Below are 17,598 nucleotides of genomic sequence, written 5' to 3'. Positions count from 1 at the left end.
TGTAAGCGCGAAAATGATGAAACCAGGCGGTTCAAACAGGTATTTATACTCCCCCTTAAGTTCTCCAAATGTAACCGCTTGCTCATAAAAGCAAAAGATCATGCCGTTGAAAATGGGAAACGTGGTGCAGCCAAAATTTAATGTGGGCACCCATTAAGTCTTGAAACGCTAAAAACGTGCATCGGGTAGTCAAAAAGCCGCCAGCATCAACACAAACCGAAGTGGGGCAACTCGTATGGAGGACCCGCAGGTATCAAAACCCTCCTCCCCGTCCGAGGGAACGTGCAGCAGGGTTTTGAGGGGCTATTGTGGGGCCCGTGGGCCTGATAGCCTCTGCCCATCGTGTAGCAGGCCCAAGGCCCATGCCGAGGAGCACAGACTATTCGGGGCTAAAGTGGGGAAAGCCTCTTTTCTCAATCCACGCCGAGAAACTTCTTATCCTCGGCCTGACAAAGATGATTTTCAAGAGAGACTAACTCCAAAGTAAGCTGTCACTCTCACATTTAATGCACTCAACTAACCCCCCCTGGCCGCATTAATGGGGAGGTAACCCCTTGGCAGGATAACGTTGATCAGAGTGAACCACTTGAGTACTGATAAGGCCTCTGATGGGACGAACAGCCAGAAGAAAGGCAAATAGATGATCAACATATGGAAGAAGGAGATAAGAAGATGAAATCTATATAAGAAAAGCAAGTAAAGTAAAAAGGGGGGGGGAAAAAAGGAGAAAACAACAAGGTCTCCTCGGCCACAGGCCGAGGAGCATCCCCCCAGTTGTAAAGAAACTCTTAATATTTTTTATAAGGAAAGTTCAAGCATGGTGATCGACGGCCAGCGCCTAAACCTTTAACCCACTCTCTATAAATTTATTGTTTGGGCTGAAAACCCATTTATATTCAGGGTCAATCCAAGTTGGGTCCCTACAACATACATTCACAACTAATGAACTAACGAGCAAAGTACAAACTAAACTAAAGCACCAAACTCTCTCTTACACAAACTGAACCAAAACAATGTAAGAGAACATCAAATTGTAACTCAGACACAACTAATGAATAGAAAAACATACTTGACTATTATATTATTATTAAAAGGGAATTACAAGAGTACTTAGTATCCTCAAATTTTGCAACTTGAGGATAAAAATGCCATATTCAAACGAAAAGTTTGAAGGCAGATTACCCAAAAAAAAAGAACCGTACCAACTAAGTCTAAGTAAATGATAAGTGGCGCTTTCCCAAAAAAAGAAAAAAAAAAGTAAATGATAAGTGGCAAAAAGAGATGAAACAAAATTGTAACTAAGAAATCGAAAAAACCAAAGCTGTATGATATCGCCTGCCTTGAGTTCATTCTTCGTTGCCACGATTAGCCACCCAGAGATGAAGATGTAGGAGATGCTCCTACCCAACTTCCACTTCTTCAATATGATAATTGAATCTGGATGTGGGTGTGGGGTTGATCCTCTGCCTCTTGGGTTTGTGTATGGGAGACTTTTCTTTAGATAGCACTGATGCAGAGCCGTTAGGAATGGCAATGGGTGAAGCAGAAGTGCTTCCCAAATGGGGGGGTTTCTTTGGTGGAATGATTTTGAGTCGTGGGATGGTCTTGGGTGCAGCAGAAACCTCTGGTTTTGGTTCGCCTTGTAGTAGAGAAGCTTTCTCTGGATCTACAGTGGCAATGGATGAAGCAGAAGAGCTTCCCATATCACTAGGTTTCTTTGGTGGAATGATTTTGACTCGTGGGATGATCTTGCGTGCAGCAGAAGCCTCTGGTTCTAGTTCTTCTTGTAATAGAGAAACTCTCTCTGGATCTGCAGTGGCAGTGGGTTGAGAAAACCTCTTCCTTTTGATGTTCAGATTTGGCAATTGGGAATTGGAATGAGGTTTAGAAGACCCAAGATTCGATCTTTTTTGGTGGGCGCTCCAAGTGGGTCTGAAACAATATTGAAGCTTCCTCTCTTCCAAAGGAGTGTCATCGTTTTCTATGACCAGTGGCAAAGGAGTTCGATCTGATGTGTTGGCGAGGTAGTGAAATAGAATGAATTTCATCAAAACCCTTTGACTGGGCAAGTCCATTGCATCTTTTCCCTTCTCAGGCATGAAATCTTTGAGCAATACATCCAATGACCCAACATCACAAAGTAATCTCTTAGGATATGAATGAGAATAGGAACAAGTCTCCATCGTTCTTAGATTAAATGTGTCTCTTCTCTATGAGTTTCAGAGATAAAAAAAACAATGAAGAAAGTAGAACAAAAAACAGAGACTAGTGGAAGAAAGTGAGAGTGAGAGTGAGAGAGGAACTCCAAATGAAATTAAATTCAATTCTTGTAGTGGGGTTAAGCAGAGAGAGGGAGAGAGAAAGAAGATTTCGTTGTTGGAGAGGAAAGTGGAAAGTAATTAAAGAAACAGAAATATGTGAGAGGTTGGGTTTTCGACTCTGAGTCGGAGTGAACAAAACAGAGCATTTGGGTTTATTACCATTCAAAACACAAACACGTTAATGGCTAGTTTTGTATTTGGGCTTGGGAAGGGCTCTCTCGGGACATTTGTTTTTTACCCCATTTTACCCTTACCTTTACGTTAATTACCCATACGTGACAACTTTTTTTCTTTTTTCTTTTTTCCTTTTTCCAATACAAATATTAATTTTATTTATTTTTAATTCAATTACAATTTACAAGTACAACTAGTAAACTCTATCACTAGTTGGGAACGGAAGTATTATTATACATCAGAGAGAGAGAGAGTTTCCAAGGGAAATGGGATTCATTTGAGTTTGAGTTTTGAGTTAGAGAGAGGATCACCACCCTAACAGTTTGTGTTGGCGGGAATGGAGGAGATGGGGTTTCAAAATTTTTGTTTGTTTTTGTTTTGAATCTGTTGGGTTGGGTTTTTCCTTTACTAATAATGAATCAATTTTGGTCAATACAAGATATGCTTCATTGATTGAATGAATTTCAAGGTTGGGTACAACAAGCCCATGAGAGATGAAATTGTGTTGTGGGATTTGTTTGTGAGAGAGTCAGTGTCTGAATGGGTTTTGTCTTTTTTGTTGCTAATTGTTTAGTATTTGTTTGGGATCATAGTGGAGTATGCCAATTTGGTAATAGCAATGGCAATGGTGGTTTCAGATGCCTATTATATTAAGTACTGTATATGGAGGAGCCATCCAATCCAAGTCCAGGAGTACCACTGTGTGACTGGGAGGTTCCCCAACATTTCTTTTTTTTTTTTTTACTTTTTCTAGTATATATATTACTACTTCAGCTTTCGTCTCTCTCTCACCAATATTTGATTTTTAAAAAAATTTATTTTATATATAATATTATCGATTGTGTTTTCTGTTGTGATGGAGCATTTTTAGCTCTTCCTGTTTAGTTTAGATACTTGGTGTCTTCTTTGGCTTCGTGGGATTTATTTTATGTTTATACCCAATCAGTTTATTTGGCTTGTTTACAGATCTCAAAGTTATGTCCTAATGGGGGTTTATGTGGGTTCTGTTTGGAGAGATTAATATTCCTACTTATGGTGAGATTCTCCTTGAGACGGATGAAGCTTTTTGTGGCCTAGTGCAATATGTATTGTGATGTTTTTGTGCAAATAGATATATAATAATAATTATAATATAATATATTTACTTGTTAAAACATTTGAAGGAAATAAAAATCCTAAATAACACCATCAATAATGAAATATAAGTAAAGGTTGTAATCCTAATCCTTTGTCAAATTTTGAAGAAAGAACTAAGTCCTAAAACTGCTTGTGATAAGCTCACTCAAGCGAGAATATAAGCCTGCTTTAGCAAGCTTGTCAGATACTGCTTCATATTTTCTTCAGCCTGCTTAGCAAGCCTTCAGTCATTTGTTCTTGCTTCTTTGAACCACAAAGGGAGCCCACTTTGAGCCAAAAAAAGATACGTCCTTTCTTTTGATTTATTTTGTTCAGGATCTTTTCCCTTGCTTTTGCATCCCCATGTTGCTATCTAGTTCATCAAGAATCCATGCCTTGTTCTTCATAGAAAAATATATTTTAATTGCCCAATCATCTTTTGATTCAAAAAGAGTGTTTGAGAAATTGAAACCACAGAGCTAGCTTTCTAGTGAAGTTCACTGTTCTAAACTTTTAGGGAGATTCCTTGGAGTGCTAGAGGTTTTGATTTATGTGAACGAGAAATTTAAGGGGGAAATCACTGTAGAAGGATTCTAGAGGTATACTGCTGTAGGAAAGCAAGCGGAGCGTTTGCTGAGGCTGGATAGAGGGTCTAGGGTACAAAAGTTTTTGAGTTATGGCTGTTTGTAATTGTTCCTTTAATAGTGAATTTTCTATGGTTTTTGTTTGTGTCCTCGGAGTAGTTTTCCATTTAAGAGGTTCTCCTTTGCTTTTCTACTTCGTTATTCTTTAGTGCTTTAACTGATTTGGTTTATACATAAATGTGGTAGAATATAATTTTTTTGTGTGGGTTGGTTTAACTGATGTGTTTGACCTTTATATCTGATAATTCTGCAGTGTTAATCACGTAGGGATCTAAATTTAGTTTTCAAGTGCAGACTGTCATATTGTAATTCTAAATTAACATAATCAAATGGTATAACTTTCTCTTATTATAAGGTATTCATAGTATTAAATAAACATATTCTTCCATGCTTCCCTTCTTCAAAACTCTTTATATTTTATCAATTCAATAGGCACTTTGAATATATAATGAATACATGAATTAATCACATTTTACATTTTTACAAGTTTATCATGGAGGTCTGAAATGTGAAAGAAGAATGGACTGAGAAAAAAATTTGTAGGCCTCTGTACTTTGTGAAATGCAAAATAAAATTGGGGATATTCAGATTTTTCAAGGATAATAAACTTCAAGCCAAACAATTTTTATTAACTGATATTCCAATCAGTTTGATCATATATCGATGCTCCTTGATACGAACAGCTGTTGAAAGGCCATTAGTCTGTCAATTTTGATCTCTTAGTTAGGGTTTGTAATCGCCAATAAAATCTTCATTTCGTAATCTATTTTGTTCCCCTTTAAAGGGGGAGGAGGAGGAGGAAAGTGTATTTGTCAATCCACCTCATATCTCTAAACTTGAATCTACAGATTTCACAAAATCTTGCCAATAGTGAGTGTTTTTTTGTTCATTAATGACACTTTTTTTTTGCATGTTGCTCATACCAAAAAAAATCTTTATGATTGAATTTTATTTCTGTTTGTTAATGATTTTATTTGTAATGATCAGCATGATATCTAACATGATTTAATTTACAATAGTAGTTATTTTTGTGCTTATTATTGTGTTGAAAATCTTATAATTTTGTGACTGTATTCTAATTATTTTACTTTTAGTCAGTCAATATTGCACTGATATTTGAATCCATTAATAGAATATACAAAACCATTAGCTCGTCTACATGTGCATGCTTACTTCCTACAACAAAACTATGCGAATTGAAAAAAGCTTAAGATTTTAATCAAGTGTGGCAGAAGTAGACGGGTGTGTAATTCTTATCAGTCTGTTATCTCATTTCTCTATTGACAATTTTTAGTGCCAATCTTTTGCAGATACTTGGTTTCTTCTTTGGGGGGATTGTACTCAATCAGCTTGGCTTGTTTAGAGATTTTAAAGAAGTTAAAATTCTGTCTGAATAGGGAATTCTTTTTTTGTTGTAAGCTTAATCACTTGTCTGCTTAAGGTGCCATTTTGATGCTCTTATATTGTTGGAACCAATTGTCGTCATCACTACAGCATTTGAATTTCAATTCTGTTGCTTTTCATGATCATGATCATCATCACAAAGCATGTATGTGCACACAGACACAAACAAACCCCTAAATATGTACCCTCTTGTTTTCTGATAGTAAGATTTAAACCTGAGACCTACCATAACCACAACTAACTCTGTTTCATCTCAGCCACCTAGTCATTAAACTCTGCATTTTTGTTCTTTCTCAAGTTAACCTTGAGGGTTAGCCCTACTCCAATCCCTAAATCCTCCCTTCCATTGGTTCACATGAGAGTTCCTTCTTTTAAAGAGGAGAAGTATCACTTGGCTATAGTGCCATTGGAGACTCAACCAGCTGATATGCTGCTGCTTGTGCTTCTGAAAATTTTAGCTTTTGACATTGCATATTTATCATGTGCTTCCAATTTGACCAAAATTTCAAAGTTTAATAGTTTACTTTTCTGTTACATCTCATGAATTGTGAAGTCGGCCTTTCCTTATTATACCACTATCATTTGGGCTTCTTATGTCTTATTAGTTAAAGGAAAAAGCTATGCCCTAAGAGCATTGGTTTAGAGAATATTTTTATAAACTTTTTATGGGAAAAGAAGAAAAAAAAAAAAACCTGATTTTTTATTTTGGGATAACTTTTTATATTTCCCATGAAAATTGTATTAAATTTTCCTATAATGGTTCATTAATAAATGCCTAAGGGCACTCATAACCCTTAGTTAAATGTATTTAATTACAATATCATAAAAGGTACACACAATTATCTCAGTGAACAACTAATATATAAACAAATGTGTCATTTTATTTTAATGTGCATCCCAATTGATAATTAAATATTGGCTAAATTACAAATTATATCCTTTAACGTTGTCCAAAATTCAATTTGATCTTTTTGCTCATTTTAGTCTTATACATTTTATTCGTGTTCAATGAAGTCCTTTTGTCACCATTCATCCAAATTGCATCGCTTGATGCCCCAAATTGTCGTAGTTTTGGTATTGTAATCTTTTAAATTAAACAAAATCTAGAATACTTATTAAAAAATTTTGAAAAAAAAAAAAGAAGAATTTTCAAATTGAGGAGTTTGGTTTTTCCCCCTCTTGAGTTTAAGCTTTGTCAATCTCAAAACAGGAATTCATTTCTAGAGGAAAAGATCTTTTAAAATGTAGGTAAGAGTCTTACTAAAAAAAATGTTGTATTTCAGATAGAAATCTTTGTTAATGGAGGATTTTTTTTTTTTTTTTTTTATAAACAAATTATTTTACTTACCATAAATATAAGCTTTGTCAATTTCAAATTAAGAACAAACAAATTCTATAAGAAAAGATCTTTAAAAATGTGGGCACTATGAAAAAAATTCTAATTCTACTAAAAAAATAATTGTTTTCTCGTCTCTTTCATTCCTAGAGCTGCGTTTTATACACCCTAGAGCTGCGTTTTCCCACAACCCATAAGCTGAATCCTATAGCTGCGTTTTTGTAAAAAATGCAGCTATAGACCCTCTTTGGGCTGCGTTTAAAACACAGCTGTAGGCTCAAACCTGTAGCTGCATTTTCTAAAACGCAGCTTTAGGCTGCCCTGTAGCTGCGTTTTCCAAACCCAGCTAAAGCCTCTGATATGGGTTTTGTTTATAGCTGCATTTATAAAAACGTGGCTATAAACATTTTTTTCCCTTGCTAAATTTCAAATTCTTGCCCAAATTTGCATGAAGAAATACAAAACAAGTTCCCAATTACTCAAAAAAACTTCAGAAAAAGGAGAAAGAATGAACATCTTTAATTTAGATGCATCACTACAAAGATCCACTCCATTACATAGGTATTACCCAAATCTACATGTCCAAAACTATAAGTTTAAACAGTTCATTGGATTTCTTTTCGCCAAAATAACAGGAAATCATGTAATACACAAAGCAAACAGAAAGCAATGTTGTGTTCTTCTAAGAGAATAAGAAATCAAAACACCAAACACCATCCGTTTTACTTATAGTAAAAACTAAAAAGCGCATGTTTATGGATTAAAAATCTCACCCATCTATACGAAACCTTTCTCGAACATCAATGAGGTGTACACCTCATTGATTCTACAAAAGTGCATGTGGATCCCTTTTCAAGCCCCAAATAAAAAAGATTAATTAGTGTCTTACTCCATATACAAAAAATTATATTGAGTGTACATTTATTCTTCACATAAATTTCTATTACAAATTAGTACTAATTCTTCACATTATTTAGTACCTTCCTTTTGGTGCTAGCTACGTGGATAATCTTCATCTTTGAAATAGGCTCCTCCAGGTCCAGAATCTACAATTATCCATACACCACAAAGCTATACAATTTTGGACCAGAAAAAAATAATGAAATGTCATATTTGCCAAATTCAGAAATTACCTTAATATAATCGAAGACGAACTCAAAGCGAGAACACTTGCTGCCCTTATTAGACGGACTTCGCAGCATAATAAAGGACGACAAGACATCCAATGCCCTTTCATAAGAACTCACTGAACATCAACAACCACATAAAAAAAAGAAGCAATGGGTATGTTTTTCATATATCAAACACACATATTTATCAGATAAAGACACCATGTCATAGAAATACCCAAAATTGAAACCCGAAACCAAAAATCAAAACAAAAAATTTTAAAAACTTACACACACACACCACACACACAAATATTATTCAAAAAAAAAAAAAAACTTTAATTAAAGTATAAGGGGATTTTTGGCGGGCAGGGGGTGGGGCACTCCACCTACATGAAAATGTGGTTTGATAAAATCACATAATACAAATGAATTTGCATCTGAGAATTAAGACCCACTGTCATACAAGCTAGATCCCACCCTCTGTGTCAGCTGGTCAACACCTGTCCTAGAAACACTAAATGAATTAAGCGTATAGCTGACATTGAGAGAAATCAAGTTCTATCAAAGGAATAGATTGAAACCACTAAACTACTAAACTAGTCCTAGTAAATGGGCCAGACATAGGCCCATGCCACCAAGAGACCATATATCATGTGAGGTGCTACCGAGAGACCATGTATCATTAAATTCATTGGCTGTGTAGTGAGGGAAGACAGGGGACCATTTTATTATTTACTACTCTGATTTCCCTTCAAAAGGCACTTTTTAACATGCACACAAAAGTTGCAAAACAATGCATAAAAGAACTCTTCTCTACAAGAGAAATTTTTTTACTTTATGACATTTGAGCAACCATGTTTAAAGCATGCACCTTCTCAAAAAAAAATATATGTTTAAAGCATGCNTAGATACTTAATATATACTAATTTTTTGAAGTTCATTGCAAAATTTTGCTAGTTCCCAACAAAAATATATCAGTTTGTAAGTTCTACTGACAAAAGATCCTATACATCACAAAAAATCTTTACAAGGAGATTTTTACATTCTAATTGCATGAAGAAGTATAGCCATAGCCAGCAAGCAGCAACAACACTTCCAACTGACCTCAAAGTTTAGTCTTGCCATGCGCCTCCATCACTTCGATCCCTACAGTAAGCTTGCTCCCTGCAGATATTTAAGGTTCAAGTCCATAAAGAACAAAATTTGAGACCAAAACACAAGTAGCAAACCATTTTCCTACACTCACAAAGTTAAAAAAGAACCATTTTTCACAAACAAACACAAGTAGCAAACCATCTTATGCTTTGTAATCACTTGTTTGAACTCTTGGATATATTTTACATAATAAATTAAGCTCATGTCCATACCTATCTCACAAATATATGTGTTTAGTATAATTGGTGTATAATAGAATTGATAACGATTACCTAGATGAAAGTGATGTTAGATGTATAAATTAGTAAATGTGCCATATCGTACAAATTTAAAATCAGGACCAGCTAAGAAAAAGCAATAAAAACTACAACTTATTTTCCACAAAGTTATCCGACTTCCTTCCCTCCAGATTGTCTTAAACACTCACTCGTACGCAGCACTTACCATGCAACATGAATTCAGTAGAAAGGATAAAACTTAGTCAAACCAAGAAAATGCTCTCTATACAATCTAGCTAGAACAAATTAAATCGGGCTTCAAGTTCTAACACATGACTTGGAACTCCTAGAGAATTTGTACGTCAAAATTTTTTCAATTGATTAAATTTAAAAGAATGGTTATATTCATCCAAATCTAGATATTTGTCGCCAGCAGCCAATCTCTAGATTCTCTAGAGTGTAGAGAATAACAAGAATTAATTAAAGGGCACATGCACATGAGTACATCAGTACACACATAAGGTAAGCTCACTCCCTTTTAATGAACTGGTGATAGAGATACCCAAGCCACAAGTCGATATCAACTGAACCTAAACAGTAGCCTTGAAACTTGTTCCTCATGTAAAGCCCTTACTCACCATGTTACAAATACGTGTCCAAAGTCACACCCTCCACCTCTCTATATATATTAAACCACAACTTTATTCTCAACTTTTAGTTGGCTCCTTGAGCTCTTTAGCAAAATTGCCAAGCGCATGGTAAATTTTGCTAGAGAGCTTAAAGTTCTTTAAGCCCCTCCTCATTGCAAAGCTAGACAGACAGGTGCCTAAATATATCAAGTTCATATATTGCAAATCATGTCTATGAGCAACACCCATCTAGTAGCTCCATTAAGCAAAGGCACAGGTGATATTTCTTGCAACATAATCTGACTTTAACACAGAAAACGGAATGCAGATTTTGCCTACTATTGTGTAATTATTTCTACTCAAAAAATCAGAAAAAGGAGAAAGAATGAACATCTTTAATTTAGATGCATCACTACAAAGATCCACTCCATCTACATAGGTATTACCCAAATACTACATGTCCAAAAGCTATAAGTTTAAACAGTTCATTGGATTTCTTTTCGCCAAAATAAAGGAAATCATGTAATACACAAAGCAAACAGAAAGCAATGTTGTGTTCTTCTAAGAGAATAAGAAATCAAAAACACAAACACCATCCGTTTTACTTATAGTAAAAACTAAAAAGCGCATGTTTATGGATTAAAAATCTCACCCATCTATACGAAACCTTTCTCGAACATCAATGAGGTGTACACCTCATTGATTCTACAAAAGTGCATGTGGATCCCTTTTCAAGCCCCAAATAAAAAAGATTAATTAGTGTCTTACTCCATATACAAAAAATTATATTGAGTGTACATTTATTCTTCACATAAATTTCTATTACAAATTAGTACTAATTCTTCACATTATTTAGTACCTTCCTTTTGGTGCTAGCTACGTGGATAATCTTCATCTTTGAAATAGGCTCCTCCAGGTCCAGAATCTACAATTATCCATACACCACAAAGCTATACAATTTTGGACCAGAAAAAAATAATGAAATGTCATATTTGCCAAATTCAGAAATTACCTTAATATAATCGAAGACGAACTCAAAGCGAGAACACTTGCTGCCCTTATTAGACGGACTTCGCAGCATAATAAAGGACGACAAGACATCCAATGCCCTTTCATAAGAACTCACTGAACATCAACAACCACATAAAAAAAAGAAGCAATGGGTATGTTTTTCATATATCAAACACACATATTTATCAGATAAAGACACCATGTCATAGAAATACCCAAAATTGAAACCCGAACCAAAAATCAAAACAAAAAAATTTTAAAAACTTAACACACACACACACACACACAAAATATTATTCAAAAAAAAAAAAAAACTTTAATTAAAGTATAAGGGGATTTTTGGCGGGCAGGGGGTGGGGCACTCCACCTACATGAAAATATGTGGTTTGATAAAATCACATAATACAAATGAATTTGCATCTGAGAATTAAGACCCACTGTCATACAAGCTAGATCCCACCCTCTGTGTCAGCTGGTCAACACCTGTCCTAGAAACACTAAATGAATTAAGCGTATAGCTGACATTGAGAGAAATCAAGTTCTATCAAAGGAATAGATTGAAACCACTAAACTACTAAACTAGTCCTAGTAAATGGGCCAGACATAGGCCCATGCCACCAAGAGACCAAAAAAAAATATATGTTTAAAGCATGCAAAGAGAGGAAGCAGGACAAATATGCTTACTAGTAGTGATGGAATTAGTTAAAACCACACATATGGAGCCAGAAATATAAACATTGATTTGAAAGTTTTAAACCCATAATTACCAGCCAACCAACAAGAAGTGAGAGCTCTCCAATAGATGACAACAAAATTGATCCAAAAAATGACTTCAACCAAAAATAATATAATAAATCAAACAAGGAATTGATTATATTGATTTTATGCCATTCTCCCCTAACCTTTAGGAGAACCTGCTCAGATAAATAAATGCCATAATTTTTTTAAAAGTAAGCTGCAAAAATAACACTTGTAGTCTATACGTTTACATATTTATGTACCATCATCATCCACAAAACTAATTTTTAATCAAAGTAATAAATAATACAATTCCTATAAAACAATAAACAAAAAAACACATTGACACCATTTGGGTAACCAAAATGTTTGAGGTAATATGAACTTTTAAGTGCTTGGTTGTCTGTTGCTTTAAAAGTTTGGAAATAATTTGTATTTGTTAATAGTAGAGATTAATATTGCAGTTATAGCCCATTGTTATGTACTAAATTCAGGAAAACAAAGGAATGCAAAGGACACAAAAAATTTCTCGAATTTTTTCATAAGTACTGACGTGCAGAGCAAACCCAATACTTAAACCTGTTCCTCCACGAGCAAAAAATAACCACAACAATTTCCATACCTCTTATGAACTTACAAAGCAATCACCCAAAAACACATTCAATCACAAAAGCAGAGCAAACCCAGTTACTCAAACAATGCATGCATATATTTCACAAATTCAACAAGCAAAACCCAATTAACATTTGAAATACAAAATCACACAAAACCAAATTATACCTCCGGATGGTACTGGAGGCCATAAAACCTCTTAACCCGGTTCTCAAGTGCAGCCACCGCACCCTGCTGGCTCCGCGCAACGACTTCGAACCCATCAGGCAACCTAGCCACCTCATCCCCATGGCTCATCCACACAAGCTGCCTATCCCCAACTCGTTTCGACCCGTAAAGCGTGGCGCTCTTCTCCACCCCAATCTCCATCCTCTCATACTCCTGCTTCTTTCCAACCCTGACCTCGCCGCCGAGCCTCTGAACAATGAGCTGCAGCCCATAACAAATCCCCAAAACTACGACGTCGTTGGCCTCGGCCCATTCGGGGAACTCAGGCAGAAACGAAGGGGAATCGGAGGTGTGGACGGAGTGGGGTTCGCCGGAGAGGATGACGACGCATGGGTTGAGAGAGGCAATGGCGGAGAGTGGGGAAGTGCCAGAAATGCAGAGGGAGAAAATGGAGAGGGATCGGATTCTGCGCGTGATGAGATGGGTGTATTAGGTTGTTTGAGAGCACGGCGGCGAGAGGTTGTGAGGGCACGACGATAGGATTAGGGATCGGGGAGCTAGGTTGAGAGAGCAGAGAATTTTTTTCAATGGTATCGGGTCTGTGTTGAAATTTAGGATTTTTTTTCAATTTATAGCAATCTTAGAGCTGCGTTTGATTAAACGCAGCTTAAACATACCTGGAGCTGCGTTTGGTCAAACGCAGCTCTAGACGATTTTGAGCTGCGTTTTAATAAACGCAGCTCTAGGATATATTAAAAAAAAGAAAAAAAAAATTCTCCGGATAGGTCTAAAGCTGCGTTTTCTTTAGTAAACGTAGCTATAGGGTGTGTTTGGATTGAACTTATTGTTGCTGAAACTGAAAACTGAAAACTGAAAACTGAAAACACTGTAGCAAAATAATTTTTAAATGTGTAAATAGTACCGTGGGACCCATTTTTAATATTTTTTATTATATGAACAGTGTATGAACAGTACGTGAACAGTGCACGCACTGTTCATGCACAGCTTTTTTGTCTCCCAAAAGTAAAAAAATGCGGCAAAAAAAAAAAAACAAAAAAAAAGGGAGGAAAACGCGTTTGCTGAAACGCAAACGCGGAATCCAAACCCCCCCTATATATCCAGTGGTGGAGCTGCGTTTTTCTAAAACGCTGCTCAAACAGTACTCTGAAGCTGCGTTTATGAAAAACGCAGCTTAAACAGTACCCTGAAGCTGCGTTTTTGAAAAACGCAACTCCAAAATGCAGCCCCACTGCGCCTTTTTTGTAGTGTTAACAGAGTAGATGGGAGAAATGAATTGACAAGAAAGAAACTTAGAGGACTCAAATTAAAAAATAAAAATCAAAAATCAAAATTACATGATTGAATTAAATTTTGTGTGAAGTTAAAGGATGCAATTTATAATTTTACCTTAAATATTTGATATTCTTTAAACTTTAAAGTGTACCGTTAATAAATATGTAGATACGATAAATTTTAAATATTTGTATATTGCTTATAAGACGTCTAATTAGGCAATACTATTTGGACCACCGCATATCTTTATTACGATGGTCACTTCACAAGTATAAGTGTCTGTAGTGTGAGGGGTAAAAGCGGGGTTTAAGTCTTCAAGAATGAGCTTCACACACATGTACATTTAACTTAGACTATAGTAGAATTTCTATCTTGTATAAAAATAAAAATAAAAACTATTTGGGTACTGTGCTATGGGCCTATGGCAAATGAGACTTTAGAAGAGAATGAGATCCCAAGTTCACAGAACATAGGACTGCCACTATAGCTTTTGACTCACAAAACTGAAGCAATTTTGCATTATGATAAATTGAGCTTGATAAGATGACCTTGAAATAACAGTTGGAAATCTGAGAGTTTGATTACTACTATTAGTGCCTAGACTCAAATCTATGTATATGAAACACCTTCGTCTTATGATTTATCTAAGATCTGTATATTATATTTTGTTGCGCAACATTTTACCAATTAGAAATCTACAGTAAAACTTGGATTAATATTTATCTTAAACAAAAAGATTAGTTTTAGTTGTCACCCTAAACTATGGGTTCATTTGTATTCTGTAGTCCTCCATTAATCCATAAATTACAACATATTGAACTTGAAAAAATGAAAAATCATATGATTAAACTAGAGGTAACCTCAAGATCCAAACATGATAGATTAAAGTTTTATGGCAAATAAGTTTCTTCGTTAACTTCAGATGAGGTTAAGTATATGAATGGATCTCTCCTTAAGCACAAGATTTCAACTAGGGTTTAAAAAATATAAAGGATCATTTTGGGTGTAGATGTCTTGTTCAAGCTAGCATTTTGTAACACCGCTCTATGAAAGGAGTTACAAAAACAGTATTAGAGTTCTGCACAATAAGTGCGTGGCACGCCATGCACGTGTGTTGTAGAGCCACATCATATCCATAGATTCTCTTAATCATTTTATTTATTAGTGATTGTGTTCCTTTATGCATTAAAGTAATTAACTTAATTTCTCTAAATGAATATCACAAGGACAAATTATACTTTTCCACAATTTCAATGCATTGCCAAACAACTACTATAACTAAAGTCAGTCAAATATACTGACTCACCACAATGTCATAAAAATCTTATAACAATACTAAAAGAATCTATTTTCTTAATTTCAGTTTCTGCTAAAAAAATGTATTACTGAATCCAACGAAATGTGATTGCCAAAGCCATACATTTCTTGGCAAAGTTTAATGTTCCGTTCGAAATTTTGAATGCAAGATCAAACAATGACGGATTACATTTATGCGTAACATGCCATTCATCTTCCCAAAAGCAATCAACATTTGGCTTCACAATATATATGAGAGACAAAGTCAACCAATTCGAAACCTATTAACTCGATAATAAAAAAGAAAATATTGTTATAGTAAAAAATAAAATTCATCAGTGGCAACAAATTATTATTATTATCATTATTATTATTTATAGAAGAAGGATGATTTAATTTTAAATTCATTGAATACCATCCAAGAGATTCATTCTTTCATCCTGCAATAGAGCGAGGTAACAACCATAATGTTCAGTGAAATCAAATTCAGCTTCAAAAAGCTCTTATATCTTGATATTTAAGGTAACTAACTATTTTTTTTAGACACTGTGTGCCATGGAGAGAGAGAGAGAGATTTGAAGTTAATAAATTTGCTAATCAATCTCAGGCTTCATTTGGGAGTTTTATCAAATTCACTCCACTTAAAAGCAACAATTTCTCTCGCTGAAGATGATAAAAAATCATAACTGGTAATAAAAAAGCAAAAATGTTACAAAACAAAAGGAACTTTTTGAGAGTTTCTCGTATATAATTTTTTTTATTATTTATTTTTTTGAGTAATACAACCGTATTGTTAATCTTTTAAGCAGTTACGAAACTATGTACAAGCTGAGAGGGGCTGTGGCCCCATCCAAATTTTTTTTAAAATATTAACTAGTAAGTATATATTTAAGATTTTAGAAAATAAGCCTAAGAAAAATTATATTTCCCCCCCCCTCAAGAAAATTATATTTTCCCCCTTAACTTTGAAACCTAATTTCGTCCCTACTTTTTAAGTCATATATTTCAGCTTTATAGGGATATGACTCCTCCTCCTTTTTGCAAATAATGAAGAGACATTTTAATGGAAAAATATATAAATAAATAAAGGCCTAACAACAATTTTTATGCTCCATAATATTAATATGGATTGGATTCTATAAATATGTTGAATACCACATTAACATGTATTTAACCAACCTGGACTATATAAATAAATAATTTTGAGGGGTTTTAATTGTAATTTGGCTAATAATTTTGGGAATAACTATTAGAAGTGATTAGGAAATATCCTATCCTAATTGATAATGAGGGGGGTTTAATTATGGCCTGACGTGGCAGTTAAGACTACAAGCTGTATCGAAAAGAAAATATGTTGGAGAAGTATTTTTTATATAGTGAGTCCAACGCCACAATTTGTAAAATAGACTACAATCAAGGTAGAGAAAGTAATTGAAGAAATTGAAATAGTAACGGCTAGTTGGGGTTGCGTCTTCCTCTGAGTCGGTGATGAGAGTCTCTCCGTCTCCGTGTGTGAGTCGGAGAGTGATGTAGTATATATATATATATATGTATCATCCCACTTTGGCAACAAAAACCTAAACGCAAAAATACTCTCTCCCTGTTTCAGCAAAGATTTCAGTAGTCATGGCTATGGCTATGCTTTTAGGTTTAGATGCAAGCACTCGTGTCGCTATGGGTTTGGATGCTAACCCTCGTATGGGTATGAAGAAGATTCTTTCTTCTGCTTCTGCTTCTGGGTTTCCTTCAAAGCAGCAAGATGATGGTAACAAGAAGGAAGCGATCTCAACGTTGTCCTCTGCTGCCAGTAAAAGTGCCGAGAATAGTGAAAAGAAAGAGAGGATTGTGGTCAAGATTAATTTGGCTGCATGGCGGCAAAGGAAAGCGCAAAAGGAGGAGGAGGAGAAGAGGAAGTCATTGGAGTTGAAACTTGAAGCATCAAAAAGAAAGCTACAACTTGGATACCAACAAGTTCAAAAGGCCAAAAGGAAGATTCAATTGGTGGATTTTAGTGACATCCCTAAGCCTGAGCCAGAGATTTTCAATCTTTCCAAGAAATCCAAGTGCCATTACCGTCATTGATGATCTATTTGTTGATGATGACTCTTTTTGTATATTTTAGATTTAATATGATTTTTGAATTCTTTGTACTTAATTAGTTCATGAAGTAATCAAGATGATAATTTTTTTACAATTTTAATTTGTCACGTTTGAATGTACATCATTTGTTTGCGTTTAAGTCAGTTAGTGGGGTTGCGTTGGATTTAATTAAGTGACCTCTATCCGACTCTGATTCGGAGTGAACAAGACGGAGGGATTTTCATTTATCATTCACAACCCAAACCATAACACAGAGATTTTTAAGTCAGTT

At 35.0% G+C, this 17,598-nt stretch overlaps 2 long non-coding RNA genes across 3 annotated transcripts; both read right to left on the bottom strand.

The window, feature by feature from the left end:
• Positions 1–7,753: 7,753 nt before the first annotated feature.
• LOC136064905 (uncharacterized) lies at positions 7,754–8,295 on the bottom strand. The gene is made up of 3 exons (XR_010626558.1): positions 8,129–8,295; positions 7,976–8,041; positions 7,754–7,843 (listed from the first exon to the last, which is right to left on the bottom strand). It is a non-coding gene; the product is annotated as an uncharacterized LOC136064905 (long non-coding RNA).
• Positions 8,296–10,756: 2,461 nt separating this feature from the next.
• Positions 10,757–12,907, bottom strand: LOC136064904 (uncharacterized). Of its 2 annotated transcripts, XR_010626554.1 has the most exons (4): positions 12,639–12,907; positions 11,122–11,234; positions 10,969–11,034; positions 10,757–10,836 (listed from the first exon to the last, which is right to left on the bottom strand). It is a non-coding gene; the product is annotated as an uncharacterized LOC136064904 (long non-coding RNA). The 2 variants fall into 2 exon arrangements; XR_010626553.1 differs by lacking the exon at positions 10,757–10,836 and having other exon boundaries at positions 10,914–11,034.
• Between the last annotated feature and the right edge of the window lie 4,691 nt (positions 12,908–17,598).

The sequence above is a fragment of the Quercus suber genome, unplaced genomic scaffold, assembly GCF_002906115.3.
Source record: "Quercus suber isolate HL8 unplaced genomic scaffold, Cork oak 2.0 scaffold_796, whole genome shotgun sequence".
Taxonomy (NCBI): domain Eukaryota; kingdom Viridiplantae; phylum Streptophyta; class Magnoliopsida; order Fagales; family Fagaceae; genus Quercus; species Quercus suber.
The sequence above is the reverse complement of the archived record's forward strand: the minus strand, read 5'-3'. Positions and strand labels throughout refer to the sequence as shown.